Source organism: Phytophthora infestans, genomic scaffold (assembly GCF_000142945.1).
Source record: "Phytophthora infestans T30-4 supercont1.103 genomic scaffold, whole genome shotgun sequence".
NCBI lineage: Eukaryota > Oomycota > Peronosporomycetes > Peronosporales > Peronosporaceae > Phytophthora > Phytophthora infestans.
Window position 1 is genome coordinate 204,144 of NW_003303656.1, and position 16,634 is coordinate 220,777.

The window sequence follows — 16,634 nt, forward strand, 5'->3', positions numbered from 1 at the left end:
GTTGGCGTAGACGGTCGGGTGACGGCTCCAGCAGTTGCTGCTTATACTCGACGTTGCCCTTCTCCACCTCGTCGGGTAGGCGCTCGAATCTCTCAAGGGGAGCTGGGGAGGCGTATTCGGCGTGTACCTGGCGGCGCAAAGGCCACCAGACCGACGTCCGCAAGTGTTGCCATGTTGGCAAGAGACGCAACTGCTCGAGCGTGCATCGCAAAACGGCAAAACTACTTTTTCTACAGGGTATCTAATAATACAGGTAGCAATATCAAGGTAGAAACAAAGATTGTCATTATTTTTAAAAGGATATAAGATGTAAGAGGAGCTCACTTTTTATTCCATCTATTTATCGTGACCAACACCTATAGAATGCTTGTCTGCCTGTTGACGAAAGTTTTCTTGTGTGACAGAAGACGAAGACAGACACCACAAGAATCAGCGGAGCTGTGCTAAAATAAAACCGTGGCCAAAACTCCAAGGGCAAGTTTGACGGAAATGACCCTAAAGTTAAACGTGATTTTTAACCGGAATGTTAAAATCAGCTTACATGTTTTCAAGAACAGGAAGTCGCTGGGTCACAATATGATGAAATGTAAGTCATATCGATAGTATCTGCCACCAACAAGATGTCATCACGCGGACGATGAAGAACGTCAAGATCACCAAGAAATGGCACCAAGCCTCCAAGACGATCGAGAAGGTGCCTAATGTAGCGAATACAACCCGATCTGGAACGTTTCCGACTCTGAGTCAGCCTACGACACCTCATGATCACCCGCAGTCAATAGTTTACAACCCCCTTCGCCACCGCCAACACGAACCGCTTTCAATTTACGCAAGAGACGCAGAATAGTACGCCAGCACAGCACCGTGCGAGAGACTGGCATGTCAAAGATAGGTACGCACGGACAGTCAGCAATGTTCTACTTCAAGTAGCAGATAGATTTCTGGTATTTTCAAGGCAAGCAAAGTATTTAGCTTCTGTAATTTCAAATAAAATGGAAGTATTGATTCCACCAGCTAGGCGTTAGCAGGGTAATTTTCATCCAACCAATTTGATACTTGTTTAAGATTCCAGCATGAAAAACATGACAGATGCGCTCGGAGCCCTTTACGAAACTTCGATGTAAACACGTACTTGTGCTGAGTGTGAAGATAAAGTAATGCTTCGAAAAAAGATGGCGAGAAGCTTCATATCGGCGGGTACTTTCTCCGATTTTGAAATCGGGAAAGCGCAATTGCAACCAGCACACGATGTCGACATGGCAATTTTCAATAGCTTCGTCAATTGCGAGCGGTGTACGTGACTCAGGGCAATTCGCGTACAGCCACTTAACAGTGGCAAAGCTGCCATGGTTTGCTGCCTGGCGCATCACTTCTTTATCGCACCCCTCCACCCAACTTGAGTGCAGCCATTGCACGACTTCGAGATGATTGTATTTTGCGGCCCAAATCAGTGCACTTTTGGTGTTCGTTTTTGGGTAATAGATATGAAGCCATTTAAGCACTTTCAGATGTCCATGCTGTGCAGCGGTATTTAGGGATTCGGCGGAGACTTTTTGTTTGACATTGGCTTGGACCCACTTGAGTGTCTCCAAATTGCCACTTCTCGCAGCCCAGTATGTTGCATTATCTTCGCGATACCAATCAATGTCATGTTCACGGTTTGGCTTGTGAATAGTTCCCCTCGCGCGATTCAAAATCATTGGGTCCAAATTATGCAAATAACGAATCATCTTCAAATGTCCATCGCTGATCAGTCGAGATACTACCCAGGCTGGAGTTTTGTACACGCGTCCTTCTGGCCAAAAATGTCGAAGTAGCCATTTCACTGAAGCCAAGTTATTCTTCTTGACAGCTTTCGTCATAGCGACTTCGTATCCATCAGTCCAACCTTGTTCGTAACGAAACTGTATCACGAGAGCATGGTCGTGTTCGGCAGCAATCTTAAGGAGGGAAACACCTTCTTGTGATCTCATTTCGTATGCTTCACCCCCCAGCGGGTGCTTAGCAAACCACTGAAGGATCGGAAGGTCCCCACGCGCACATGCATTGCTCAACGCGATACGCCACCTGTCTAACCAGATATCTTGGCGTTCTGGCAGTGGGGAATGCAGTAGCACAATCTTTTGAATGATCTCCAAAGCACCTTGAGTAGCCAATGTTAGTAGAGCTGACGCAGCAAGCTCATTGCCTCGTGCCATATACCCACCATCCAGTAATAATTCGAGAGCTTTCACGTGTGAACTACCTGTTGCAAAGTCTAACATGCACTGGCCCAGGGGGACTAATGATTGTGCAAGCTTCAAGTCACCAATTTCCAGCGCACACTGAAGAGCGGAGATCCGATCAGCATCACCAAGACCATCCAGACACTGCCGTATCTGGCCATTCTCGACAGCTTTCTGCATTACTTCATATCCCCACTCAATATCGTTTCCACTATTCGTTAATTTTACAGTGCACTTCGTGTGATGTCGTTCAGTTTGGTTTGTTTCTCTATGCTGCCACAAATATTGCAGCACAACGAGAGGCCCTTGGGCTTTAATGCAATCAGCCCGGTCGATAGGGACTGTGCAATTCGAAAATGACCAAACAGCCACTTCACAACGGACAAGTCGCCTCGAGAAGCAGCGGCAATTAGCGAGCTGGCAAACTGCCAGCGATGGTTATGCAGATCGGAACGAAGAAAGTTTACAAGTGACCAATTGCTGGTCCTCTCGGCAGCAGAACTGGGACTCACGCCCAAATCCAGTCGAGAACGTCAATCGACCCAAAGTAACAGGCTTCGTCAAATGGCAAACAGCCTGAAGGACCAAGAAATCTGGAGATAATGTGAGCGCTTTACTCCAGCGCCCACACAGCTGGACATCGATGCAGCGAGAGCTTCACAGCTAGTATTTGGTTGCTATACAAGAAGAAGGAATAAATTACGACAAAAAAATGAGTAGACTCGACGTACAGAAAACGATTTGATGGATCGCCCTCATTGGCAAAAACTGTGAAGGATAGGATGTATTCCTCTATGTCCACAACTACCGAGCACTGCAGCTATTTTCCCGGCTTGTTAGGACTACGATCGAGCACACTCCGTTGCAATGCGCAGTATTTGTCGGATTCATAACGTTTTTCCTTTGCAAATTTTAAGGCCAAAATCCTAAAATCGCTATCTCGCGGCAAGCCGCTTGGGGACGAAAGATCGAAATGATGGCCGTGCCATCCTTTTAATGCACACACAATGTTTTCCGTACATACATACGTTCTTTGTCTTATGACGATAGTCTCGGGTCGATTCCGATAAACATAAGCTTCCAATAAAATCGATGATACCTGTCGATACAAATCAATTTTGAAAAAGTTATAAACTTTGCAATAAATTTTGGCTTAAGAAATCATTTCAGATTCTGCCATTAGATGCTGGTGTTTTTTTGTGTGATCGTTGGAGAGGCGGACAGTACGTTCATGGTGAAACTGGACGAGGGCGTCTCAGTGGGCAAGTTAAAGAAGGCGATTCTAGATGCGCACCCAAAGAGCTTGAAGGACGTTGGCGAGAGGGAGGTGCAACTTTTTGTGGCTAAGACGAGTGATGGAAAGTGGTTGGAAGCTGAGAGCGAGGTCTCAGAGGATGGGAGAATTCCCAACTCGATTCTGGACGTGACTAGAGGGAAAGCTGTAGAGGCGATTTCCCACTAGTCACGTCCAGAATCGAAGACTTTAAAGAACTGGTTATTTACGGAGAACAGAATGGGTCAACCTTCTTCTAATCAAATTCACATTTTGGTGAAGGTGAAGAAAAACCGGCCTTGTGCGCTGAGTCAACGATTTGCGGAGATGAATGACTCCAAGCAGGATGAGCCTTTATCCAAGAAACAGAAGATCCAGAAATACATTACATCCACTAGACCACTGAGGGAAGACGACTACTCCGTTCCTTTGGACACTATCGAGGCTTTTAAACGAATTCGACATGGCTTTTCAGGAAATGATCGTTCAATTTATATGCTATATGGCCCTCATCAATTCGGGAAAAGCACAATTGCTCGTGGAACTGAAAGGCTGTTTGGTGGACATTCGAACATCATATTGGTGTATTTCGAAGTTTCTAAAGAGATGGCACGTAACGCCGTCAGCTTCTGGAGTTACATAGGGAAAATGGCCGACGCGGAAAGCGAGTGTCATGATTCCACTTCGCTGTTGATGTTAGTTACAACGTACGCTGGTCGCGAGAAATCGAAGTTGTGTCTGATCGTTGATGAAATGGATCGTCTGTTCCAGAACCCCGATTTGTTAACCAGCTTCCTGGGACTTCTTCGGATGTGGAAATTTCAATCGCCGAGCGTCTTCGTGGGGTTTCTTGGGGTTGGAAATTAAGAATTGCTGAATCATCATATGGTGCTGCATGGCGATGATGACTCGAGCCCCTTCAACGTTTCTGAAACCATTAAAGCTGAAAATTTCTCAATTCTTCAGATGAGTGACTTCTTTGTGGAGATGAAGCTGCGTTATCCATTTACAGCCTCACTTCAGGTGGGAATCATGGACCTTTCCGGTGGGGTACCCGGTGTGTTGGGATCACTTGTTCGATTCACGACTGATGAAGGTAAATATAATCTTGAGCTCGAAGCATGGGAGGAGTGGTTCCCCGGATTGCTGTTTACCATGTACCTGAAAGAGTACAATCGAATCTATTATCGTATTCTTCAAGATCTAAACAAACTGGAAGACATTGAGTGGTGGATTGTTGAGCAGGTGCTTAAGGGGAAGGGCAGTGGCAAGGCAAGGAATGCAGATCATTTACTCCATATGGGAGTTGTGGTAAGAATAAGAGGCACTAATGAGGTGGCCATTCTCTCACCGATGATGAAGCGATTGTGTCTCGAAGCACTACTCAAACGAGATATTCGTGAAGCATATGATGATTCGCAAATCCTCAATTGATAAACAGAGCGAATATTTAAAAAGCAGGCCGCAGACGTTGTTGTCCCAGTCTTCAGCTCCTAGACGAAAAAGCGCTTCCTTAATCATTCCGGTGGACAGGTGGTACCACGAACGTGGACCTTTTCCAGAAGGTGAGGCTGTAACTTTCCGACAAAAACTTATTTCTATCACAGGAATGACCTTCTCTGAAAGATACCAGATAACCTAACGATCGTACGTGAACAAGCACAATAGGCGAAGTGTTGCATTGCTTCTTGCATCCATCTGCTTCTGCTACGGTAGTGCTAATCTCGGAGCATCTCACCGAAGGGATTGAGGCTCTATTCCAGTTATGGTATGGTAAGTGCTGCGTTCGTTGTGGCGTTTTATAAACTATCGTGCGGCGGGTTTGTACTACTAAATCCTTAAGTAATCTTCGAAGTATTAGACTAAAAAAACGCACATTGCCGGCTAGCCATACCCATCCAAAAGTCCTTGGGACTATAACCATGATCAACCGGACAGCTGATATGTGAGTGTTCGACATTGTGTTTAATATAAACTTTGCTGCATTTTTTTTCAGTTTCTATACACATAATAAACGGTAAATCCACAGCCCAAGATTCGCAATGTGTTTTAGCCCCCAGCGCGAGACTTGTGTTAAACACGCTAAGAGAAAATCATTAAGCTGTATCAGACACGCTAAGTTTTTTTTTACTTAGTCTTTGAATGGTCAAAAGGGGTTAGAGATGTATCCACATTTTTCCCGCCTATCCGTGCAAAGATTTACATACATGATTTTCGTATTCGGGGAAATTAGATGCTAAAGGTTTGGCGTACAGGATCCTAACCCCTATTGAGTATTAGAGGTGTGTTGTCGCGCCACACATTTCTTCCTTATTTCAGAACCCCCCTCAACAGTGTTGGCGAGTGTTTATACGTCTTTTAGAAAAAAAACGTGTAATATCGCCTCAAAATACAGTTTATACGGTAACTACGGTTTATACGGTCTCAAAAGACACGGTACAGTGTACAAGTGAGCTTACAGACTGTATCTTAGAGTCTCGAATAATAGCCCGTTGGGACAAGGCAATGCCTTCAGGATGCCTTAGGTATACTGAAGTTTTTGCTACTTCAATGCTGTCGAGTCGACAGCTTCATAAATTCGGCATTGTCAGTGGCAATCTGCCAGTCGGCCGCAGACTGTGCCACAGAACTCACTTTGCAATTAGAGATCCAGAGTCAAGTCGTTCTCGTCAAATCTAAGGCTAAGGGCTAGTCGTCTCAACGGAGACTTAAAACGGTACACAAATACGTATTCTGTAATAACCTCAGTTGTGCGCTTAACCGAAGCGTATTATGTGTGTTTTGTTTTTGCAGAGCAAGCGCACCATGGGTCGACCACCAAGTGCATCTCGGACCCATTTCGTTAAAGTTCCCGGCGTGAAGGCTAATAAGAGTCACTATTTCGTTCGCTGCAAGCACTGTCTCGCTGCCCATGCAGCTCGATCAAAAGCGCGCATGCTTCAAATTTCAACCAGCCGCGAGCCGGATTCCCCTTTGCCAGACACGCTGGTTGGTAGAGTCGAGAATTTCAGGAGACACCTTTTGCGCTACCATGATATCGTTAAGGAAGATGGTCCATCTGGAATGCGACCTCTTCCACCGCCTCTACTACCCATGACCACGCTGCATCAGCGTCGAAAAGAGGAAGATAGCGATCAACAACGCCACACCTCCCTCTCTACCGATGTGTCGCTTTCAACTACGTACCTCCGCATATACCCCCCCCCAGCAACAGCACCAGTTTGAACGCTTTTTGCTGGAGTTTCAAGTGTCATTGGCGTTACCGGACTCGTACATTGAGCATCCCGCGACAAAACGACTCTTTCAGTTTTTGGATCCCCACTGTATTCGCTCAATACCCTCTCGACGTGTTCTTGGCGGACGTATCTTGGAATTATTCGCTAGGAAATTCTTGGAGCTAAGTGCTGCCGCGTTACGCAAACTTCAGGAGTCCACTGGAGGGCGTGTTAATCTCCTCAGTTATGTTTGGCAAAATATTGCTAAGACGCATTTGCTTGATGTGCACCTTTCTCTATTTGGAGAAATATATATTCAGGGCATGCACGGGGTTGGGTCTGAGCATGACGGTGTCGCAATAGCTCGACAAATGGAGGAACTGATTATAAAGATGAATCGGGAGGGGTGGAATATCGGTGCCGTCATAACGGACAACGCTGGGCAGTGCGCTCGAGCGCGTCGGATCTTGGCTCTGCGGTGGCCAAACATTCATTTCGGCAAATGCTTGGCACACGATATCAACAATCTTGTCAAGGCTGTCTTGAAAATAACCGGCTTTTACGCAGTTGCAGACGAAGCGTTCGCTGCAGTCAAGTCCCTAAACAGCTCGACATCCAAGTGGCTACCACGAGTCAACGAGGTCATTGCCAGCACGTACGAGCATCGAGGTGACAAGCCTCTTGCATTGCTCACACTTTGCGACACCCGATGGAACTCAATGCAAGGCTATTTTGCGTCTTTACGTCGTGTCAAGACCGCGTTAAAGCAATTTGTGGCGAGGTACCAGAATTACAAAGACCTCCCACGCGCCGTTCGTGTATTCAGAAATGATACCTTTTGGAGCTCACTGGAGGATGCTGAATTGACGATACAACCCCTTTGTAATGCTTCATACATTCTTCAGCGCGATAAAAACACTCTAGTGGATGTGGTATTGTGCTACCGTGATATTTTGGACGGGTTCGTCTTAAGCCCGCACGCGGATGAACTAGTTCAGCTTGTGGAGGAACGCTGGCAAGATTGCGAACAGCCGCTATTTATGCTGGCGCTGTTCTTACACCCTTCCAACGTTCATACCGCTAGAGCCCTGCCTCGCACAGCTATTTCATCGGTCACAGCAGCATGCAACTTTGCGGTACTGTATTTCCAGCGTTTTTTTCGTGTCGCAGTCTGGGTCGACTTCGGGACCAAATGAGCCGGTGGTGTAACCGTGAGCTGTATGTCGAAGATGACGAACAGATTTCAATCAGTGACTTTGGTGGGGATGCCGCAAGCTACTGGAAGTATGCCCGGGATTTCAGAGCAGGTACAAACCTGCCTAATCTTGCAATTGCTGTGCTGTCAATCGCTGCAAATACAGCGACTTGTGAGCGGCATTTCAGTGAGGTCGGGCGACTTCATACAGCAACGCGAAATTGCCTCAAACCTGATAAAGCAAACAAGTCTGCAGCAATGCGCCAAGCTGTTCGGGATCGAGATCGTTTTCGTGAAGAATCAACCAAGGCTGAATGTCATGATATCGATGCTGAGCGTACGGAAGAAGATAGGGAAGGCAACAAATACGTTAGCCGCATTATCAAGCCTGACGAGCGTCCATTTCGAAGCGAAAGTTTGGCTTATGATCCCACAGCATTGGATATGTCAGTAAGTGAAGTTTCAGCTCGCTCCAACGAAACTTCAAGTCGCCATCTCTCCACGAACATCTCCTCGACTGCTCCAACCCATTACGGTGCCCGTACGCCAAGCCGTCCACCCATCCCAATTCATCCACATAATTGCTTATCGAGCATGCCGGATTCTCTAACAATGAGCGATGATCTACCTGATCAGTTGAACCCGAGCCGAAGGTTGGACTTTTCGAGTGCTGGCACACATCAGATGCAAGACGATGCGGCTTTTGTAGCACCTGTCAATGGAGAGCGAGCCAATCTCAATTCGCCAAATTCTCTTGAGTACTCCAGCAATATGTTAGCCAACAATGGCATCCTTGCACATATGCGATGGTTATATGATGAAATACCAGACAGTTTATCAATAGATGGCACCTCTGCGATCGATGGACGTCAAGCTATCGACGGCGCCGTACAAGAATCTCGCATGTTTGGAGAATATGTCGATAATGACCAACCTGACGTAGTGATGGATGGCGAGGATGACTCTATTCGACTCCGTGGACGACCCATTCCACCTTACAATGATCCACAATTTCCCCAAGAAAAAACACTGGCAGGTATGCGAGGCAAGAAGGCAACCCTGAAAGAGTTGTTTTATCTACCGAGCGTGACACCTGCGTAGCTCAAAACCGCCATCGTTTTGAGACGCTGTGTTAACTGTGCTGACGTTGGCGACTTGGCTATGCGCTACCACATCCAAGCTTCTCAGTTGGTAAGCCAGTGGCGACTCGAAACAGCATTCCAGGAAGGGTCCACATCTCCATTACATGAGTCTTTGGTTTGTAGGTATTTTCAGGACTTTGATGATAAACCTCATACAACATGCTATCGAAATAGTTAGCATGCACTCGTTCTTATTGTTATTTCAGCTAATGAGAAGCACCGTGTTTGCCAAAGAGGATCGGAATTGTGAGCTCTTTTTTTCAAGTAGGCGATCACTGCTAGCGCGCCCGGGTTACGCATTCACTAACTTTGATACAGGGAGGTGTGATCGTCGTCGTGCTATTTTCACGATGAAAGCATCTACCCTTAGTACAGTAAACGAGCGGTGCTTAATTAGAAAAGCTAATATGTAATAAAACGAATACTTAAGTATTTAAGTGGGCCTGGTTGACGTTTCCTCAAATGCTGCTTGTAAACTAAGGCTCAAATTGATAAGCAAATGGTCCAAGAAAGACTGCAACGTCACAATCATCGTAGTACCACCGGCATCCCACATGCGTAACGACGGCGAGTCATATCCAGAAGAGCACGGCTCCGCAGATTTCCACGAGAGCTCCAGTGTCAACAGGTAATTGCCCGCCTTGCGGTAGCTCAGTCGAAGAAGCTTTGGTTGTCGTTCCATGTCGCAATCATAGGAAAATCATTGAATATACAGGCTTCTGTTCTTTGGCTTCTGCAAGATGATCGTCCGCCTTTTTTGGCATCTCGGTGAAAATGTCAATTAGGTGCAAATTGTGCTTGGTTTGTCAGAAGACGTCGTCTCTGGTGTGTCACATGCTCGGTAACGTCTTGACCACATGCCACACGGAGCCACGAACCCCTTTCAAACACCACCAGCTCAGTGCTTTGGTCAATGAAGAATTTCAAGTCCTCGTAGCGCGTCCTGCCACAGTGCAGCATCTTAGCGGCCATGTCGACGTCCACCACTTATCGTATTTTCCTAGGTCAGCCGGTCCCACACCGGCTTGTCATCGACCGAGGCATACACCAGTTCCATAGTCGATGGTATTGCAAAACCCGAGACAATGATATTGGTACTGGACGCTCCTCTATACGAATATAGACTTTGTTTATCTCGTCATGCGAGTATATAGCTACAATCCATACGCCGCGCGGTCGAGACGATGCTGGTTTCCGCAGAACTTAGCAGAAGCTGCAACGTTGTAAGCATACAACTCACCGCCATCACATCGTGTACGTGGTTCTTGGGTAGCCTTGTGTCGAAAACCGGTCGATCCAAGTAAAAATAATCATCGTCCAGAAACACCAACTTGATACGCATGGCAATACGTCACTCGTTGGTGGATCTTGACGAAGCATTTGCCTCAAAGACCTTCTCGATGCTCACCATGCCACAGCTCTGCTTCGAAAGCGCCTTTTTTGGCGTATCTACTAAAAGCACAGCTCACCAAGGCTGCTCACTCCTTTCGTCAGAATAATCTGAACACTCTGTCAAGCCACAGTCACGTCGATCACCAGTACAGGTCAATGGAGCACCGAAAGACGTCGTCACAGCTCAGTATCATTGGCCTGGCCATCATAAATACTGCAGATGCTGGCCCCTGCGCCGCATTATCAAGGCACCTCTAGTTAACCCGTTTTCAATAGAAGTCCCGTGGGTGAGATGAGGAAAAAAAAACGCTACCTTTATAAAATCAAGTCAAAACGATTCTCGTATTTACGCGCAGCCTCTTCGTAAATACTGTTTATACACCAGTAAAAAGCGTTTTAACAGTATATACGTCTCATGTGTCTTTAATCAGACAGGGTTTACCAGCACTGCCCTCAAGTTGGTAGAACAGATCGTTGCTGCATATGATAACATTCCGAGCGTGCTGGAGAGGGGATTCATAGAAGCCAACAGGTATCCCCTTGCATCGTACGTACCTCAAGCCGGGTAAGACGAAGAAGGGAGTGGAAAACGTGGACTACTTCGTCGGCGAAGATGCTCTAATGCGGTATCTGGGCCGCTGTGACCTCGGTGAGCTTGTTGCTATTATCCTCTGCTGTTTGTGCGTGTCTTACAAATCATGTGCATGATTAGAGGCAGCCGCAGTAGCGAAACGACAAGCCCGGGAATTCTACTCTCAAGCCATAGCTGCGCAGAACGCGCCTTCCCCGATTGCAGCTGTGGTGGGTGGCGCATCCACAGATGCTACGGACGTTTCCGCATCCGGTGTTCTCGCACCTGGTGATGCATCTACGAGTCCCTCTACGGGTGGCTCAGAATGTGCGATGAGTTTGCATGTATTATACCGTCTAATAGTATTATCCTATCGTATATTATACAGCTGCTACCACGCGTGGCCGCGATACGTCTGTCACCGCCGCATCTGACTCCAGTTCTGCTTCAGATCGTGCTGACATCCCTGCGCCCCGTTCCAGCGCGGATAAAGGAGGCCCTGCGGCAAGTACGGCCGTGCCTGGCGCCAGTACCAATGGGGATGGTGGCGACTCTGCGGTAGATGCGGACGTGCCTGATTTCAGTGCGCTTCCGGAAGATGCCCACCTTGCGGCAAGTACGGACGGGCCTAATCCCAGTATCACTGATGAATGTGGTAACGCTATGCCAACTACGGACGTCCGTAAATCCAGTTCTGTTGTGGAAGGTGGCAATGCCACGTGCAACTCGGGAGGTGAGCTAATCGTGGATGCACTATACACTTTATGTTTCTAAGTATACAATGTATTGTACAGCTCCTTCATCTGGGATCGTGCGCCCAGTTTCAAGTTCAGCTGATCATCCTGGTACGGGTCCTGCGTGGAGAACGCCTATTTGAAATAATCCCTGAAAGCATTTATTTAGCATATGCATACGAGTTTAGCAGCAACGCAGATCCTCGAGCTGCTACAGATCGCGCATGGAAGCCGCCCTGTCATAGACGTCCTACAAAAAACAATTTTGGGCCAGCTACATACCTTCTCCTATCATGGCCTTTGATGAATCTATGCTTCCATCGAGCTCGAGATTCAACCGCATGAGGGTTTACATGAACGCCAAGCCGCACAAGTGGGGGACAAAACTCTTCATGTAGTGTTGTTTGAGGACTGCTTACTGTATTCGGTATGGAAGAGTGTGCCCTTGGGAACGCTTGGTTTTGCTCTAAGTTCTCTTATCGTGTCTTATACCTTTTTATGTTTTCTTACTGCGGATGGACCAAACATGTGGCGGGGATTTCGAATTACTGATGCTGAGCCTGAATTCTCATTCGGGGGTGTACAGCTGTCTTGCATCTGGCGGTTCCCGCAGTAAACTTAAAAGCTGTCTAAGACACACTCCCGGTTGATCGTGACAGACCCGTTTCATACGTCGTTCTTACGATGCAATTACTGACGATAGTGGTTTACGGTATTGACATGTTAATGATGAACAAGCAAGACCCCTGCGAAGGTATTTTGCCACCGAAACTGAAAAACGGGACGCGTGCTTCAAACAAGCGACCGAAAAATATTGAGAGGGGTTGCATTGAAGTTGCCAGCTCTGTTGATATTCCGGCGTCGAATGCGATTCGCTACAACAATCAAGGTCTGCGTATTAAAGCAACTAAGGGAAGCACTCAGAAAAGACAGAATCGTGCGTCGGGATCCACTGACAGCACACGAACCCGAAATGATGGCGCCAAGAGTGGTGTAAGACTATCAGACCTATATGGGCGGCGTCGATGTACACGACCTGCTTCGCCTCCAAGGTACATTTTCTTATCGTGCATGTACAAGTTAGCATGACTAATTTCATCGTTTATTAACAACTTGGTTTGTAAATACACTCGCTGCAGCTGTCAAGCTGCTACAAAAGTACTTCAGATCCCTGATTCTGGGTCTCATCGACCTGGTCATCATAAATCTCTACATCCTGTACAGCAACCGACGCTCCGCGGGCGGATAACCAAAGGCGCCCCACGTCGAAGTTTTAAAACGCCCCCACCTTGAACTAATACAGCTTCAAGCTGTAGATTGGGCGTTTATGCTGCATAACCGCGGACTCTAACCGACACCGACGAAGCGACGCAACAGCCCAACTGACCCCCCCATACAGACGAATTAATGGCGCAAAGAAAATACGGAGGACTAGGAAGCGCCGCCAGCGCGCATGTAAGGTATATTCAGTGCTTAAGCCCCACGGGGGAGATACAACCTTCTATTGCGGCGTCTGAAACTGAAAACGGCTTCCAGGAACTACAATGCAGCCCATGTGTTCCTGTAAAAAAATCAAACACATAAGTCAGATCGACGCGGAAACTTGATTAACAATCTAGCACAAATATGATAAGAGCGACATCTTGGTTCCAAAGGCCGACGATAAAGACCGGGGCGGCTTTGATGCGCGCCAACCAGCAAGACCTGTTGGAGATGACTCCACGTCGCCGTGGAAAGTGAGGAGGCTGGAAGCAGCGACAGACACAAAGCGCCATCGTACAGACTCTGATTAGTATATCAGTATCTGTTACGTCGACTTACTTTGAATTCATGTTTTTTTGCAGCCGGCCACCAAGTGTCTTCGAGTTTTAAATTTTTCAAACAGCTAAAGACAGGTCTGTGTTTTTTTTTGTATACGACAAACACGTTAAAGCTGCTTACGTGTATCCGTTATACTTGTTTGTGGGATGAATACACGATAAGAAAACCATACAGTAAAGGGGGAGGGGAAGGTGCCGGCTTTGGCTGATATACGATTGCTTATATTTTGATTTTAGTATAGATTCCCATCGTGGGGATAAACGCTAGCGCGTATGGAGTTTCGGTAGATAGGCGCAACCAGAATCCCTCGAGGTGGGGAGGGGGAGGAGGGGGTAACATGTTTTAAACCCTGGTTGATCATGTTTGTAATTGAACATATCTTACAGTTTTTAAGTGACTGATTGTCATGCACTCAAAGTTTGTGCCCCGCATCTCATGAACCCGCAAGCTTGCCCTGTCCGAGTCCTCGCCATGTGGGGCATCTCCGACCACTGGACCGCTAGTGTGCGCTCCCCTCACCCTCTCCCTTAGTGCAACCACAGGTACTATCTCTCCTTTCGCTACCGCACCAGAAGCTCTCAAACTCGTGTGATGTCGTGCTTCGTGTCAGCTTCAGGAATAACCGCAACCGTCTCAGACAAGTAGAAAGCCTTGTACAAGACAGCAATCGCATTACACATCGCCAGCCCAAGACGTGGTAATGATGTTCGCTAAATCGTCCCTCGCTTTGCTTTATCATCTACGTTTTGTCACATTGCACTATGTGCTGTACACGTTTGATTGAATTTCCCGAAGATATTGCGAGGACAACAAATCACTCCGCAAGACAGCACGAAGACTGCGCTGGGGCGACTCAAGACCAGGTGCGATACTGCGCATTCATGCCGTGATAGGTTTCGGCAACGTGCTCACATTCTGCTGTTACCTTTATATCAAAAGATCCCACAATCACTAAGGAGTAACTCGTTTAGCTTCCGAGCTCGTAATGGGCTGTCATCAAGCCACAGCATGTATTTAAGAGACCCCGATTTTTTGTTCATTTGATTGATTCTCTAACATGTTCACTTTGTATATTCCGACATGTTTTGATGATGTTTTTCCATCAGTTCGCTGCTATGGCCCGGATCAAGAAAACTGTGGGATCCTGCGTGCGTTATGTATCCAGGCGAGCATCAGTAGCAGCAGGGATGACATGTTTGATGTGGACAAATAAAGTTCTGCTATTTGTTGTTCCATGACAAATGAAGCGGCATTGGACGGTGTCCCCAATGTCCAGAGCACGGACGAGTTGAAGGAAGAGACTCCAGCGCGTGGTAACGACTACGGAGGAATCTTGGACGAGTAGGTGTCCACTCTCACCATTCGAGAGACGCCATGAGCGAGCCCAGCAGCCCCATGAATAGTGAGGACGAAAGGATCAGTGAGGTGGCTTCCAGCGGCAGTCGCAAGAGGGATCATGCAGAGTGTGACGAAGAGCTTTACTATGTGGAGACTGTGCGTAAATATCACAACAATCGGAAGGAGTTGGACAAAAATTTGAAGAGGTGTTTTAAGTCTCCTAAATCACCAGCACTGTCACATTTTGTTTCTGGTATTCTGCTGCGGAATCGAAACATTGTCAATATGCTGACAAAAACCCTCTGGCTGCTCGTTATACCAGACAATATGGATCCGTACCAGAGGGTGTATTTTTGTACGCACGGAAGGAAAGAGCGGGTTCGCTCAAAAGGACACAGATCACGGCACAATTTGGAAGGCGTTGGGTGTCCGCTACGTTTTAGACCTCAGTATGCTCAGCGCAATGATGAAGAGTGCCGAATCGAAACCAAGCACAACCATTTCCTCTCCAAAAAGGCTACAGAGCATACCCGTCTGCGCGTCAGCTACCCAGTGATTCACGGATCATGAACGATGTGAAGTTGATGGTAGCGAGTGGTAGTAAGACAAGCAGAATCTACGACTACGTTCGAGACCAAGTACCTCAATACGCCCAGCTAAAAGACGTGCATAATCTTAAAGCCAGGATCAAGAGCTCTGGTACGTAAGGTTACACCTTTAGGATAGTTTTTTAGGCTGTCCGTACGTTTTAGGATATGAACTCACTTGCATTGTGTTTTGAAGGGGGCAGCTTGAGTGATGCTGATCTTGTAGCGGAACTGCTGACGATGTTTGTGCTCGAGGCACTTGGGAATGTGGAAGCTGTGGACGAAGATGTTAGCGGGTACACTGCGGTAGTGACGTCTCGATTCCAGCACCGGAAGCCGTACAAGCGTTTCCAGAAATACTGCTGGTCGACTGCACTCACATGACAAGCAGGTCCGTTTGGAATTTTCTTGATTTGTTATGTTTCCTCCATGGTATCCCATGTTTTGAAACACGTCAGATGAGGTGCATGTTACTGTAACACACCAGAAAAAAGCAACAAAACTTAAAGTGAAGCCATTCAATCCAAGAACACGAGTGGGACGACCGCGCAAAAGCAATCTGCAGAGGCAGCAAATCTGGTAAATACAATCAAGGATCGAAACTGCGAGGTGCGTTGAAAGGCGATGACGTCGTGGAAGCTGCAGAATATCTCAGGTCTAACCCTCACTACGTGCACAATAGCAATGGATCCACTGTATATCCATACCGTCGCCAAATCCAGGAAGCCGTTGTAATGGCCAAAGCATCTATCAATCTTTTAGCTACAGGGGCTTCATGCGCGATTTTGTCGTCCACTATGCCGATAAGCCAGGAATAGCACTTCATTCCTTGCACACATGCACGAGACTCCACACGTATTGCATATTAATCAGTTGTCGGTGTGTAAAGTCTCCAATCCCATACACCGAAAAAAATAACACTCGCTACTATTATCCATAGGCGTACACAGATCCATCACTTATCCTAACGGTATTTGCATCTCGATCATTCGTAGGTCTTCGTGAATGAGACATTAGGGTAGTCGGTACGGAATATTAAAGGGGTAGGTACTCGCCACGACACAGATGAAGATTTGCTCTGGTACGTCTAGTATCAAACTTCAAAAGATACGCCAAATCACTCAGTGGGGGTTCGGAAGAC

The 16,634-nt window shown here is 47.1% G+C and overlaps 1 pseudogene; it reads left to right on the forward strand.

Annotated features, from left to right (window-relative positions):
- Positions 1 to 3,408: 3,408 nt before the first annotated feature.
- On the forward strand, positions 3,409 to 4,929 carry PITG_19372 (annotated as a pseudogene; the record flags this gene model as incomplete).
- Positions 4,930 to 16,634: the final 11,705 nt, after the last annotated feature.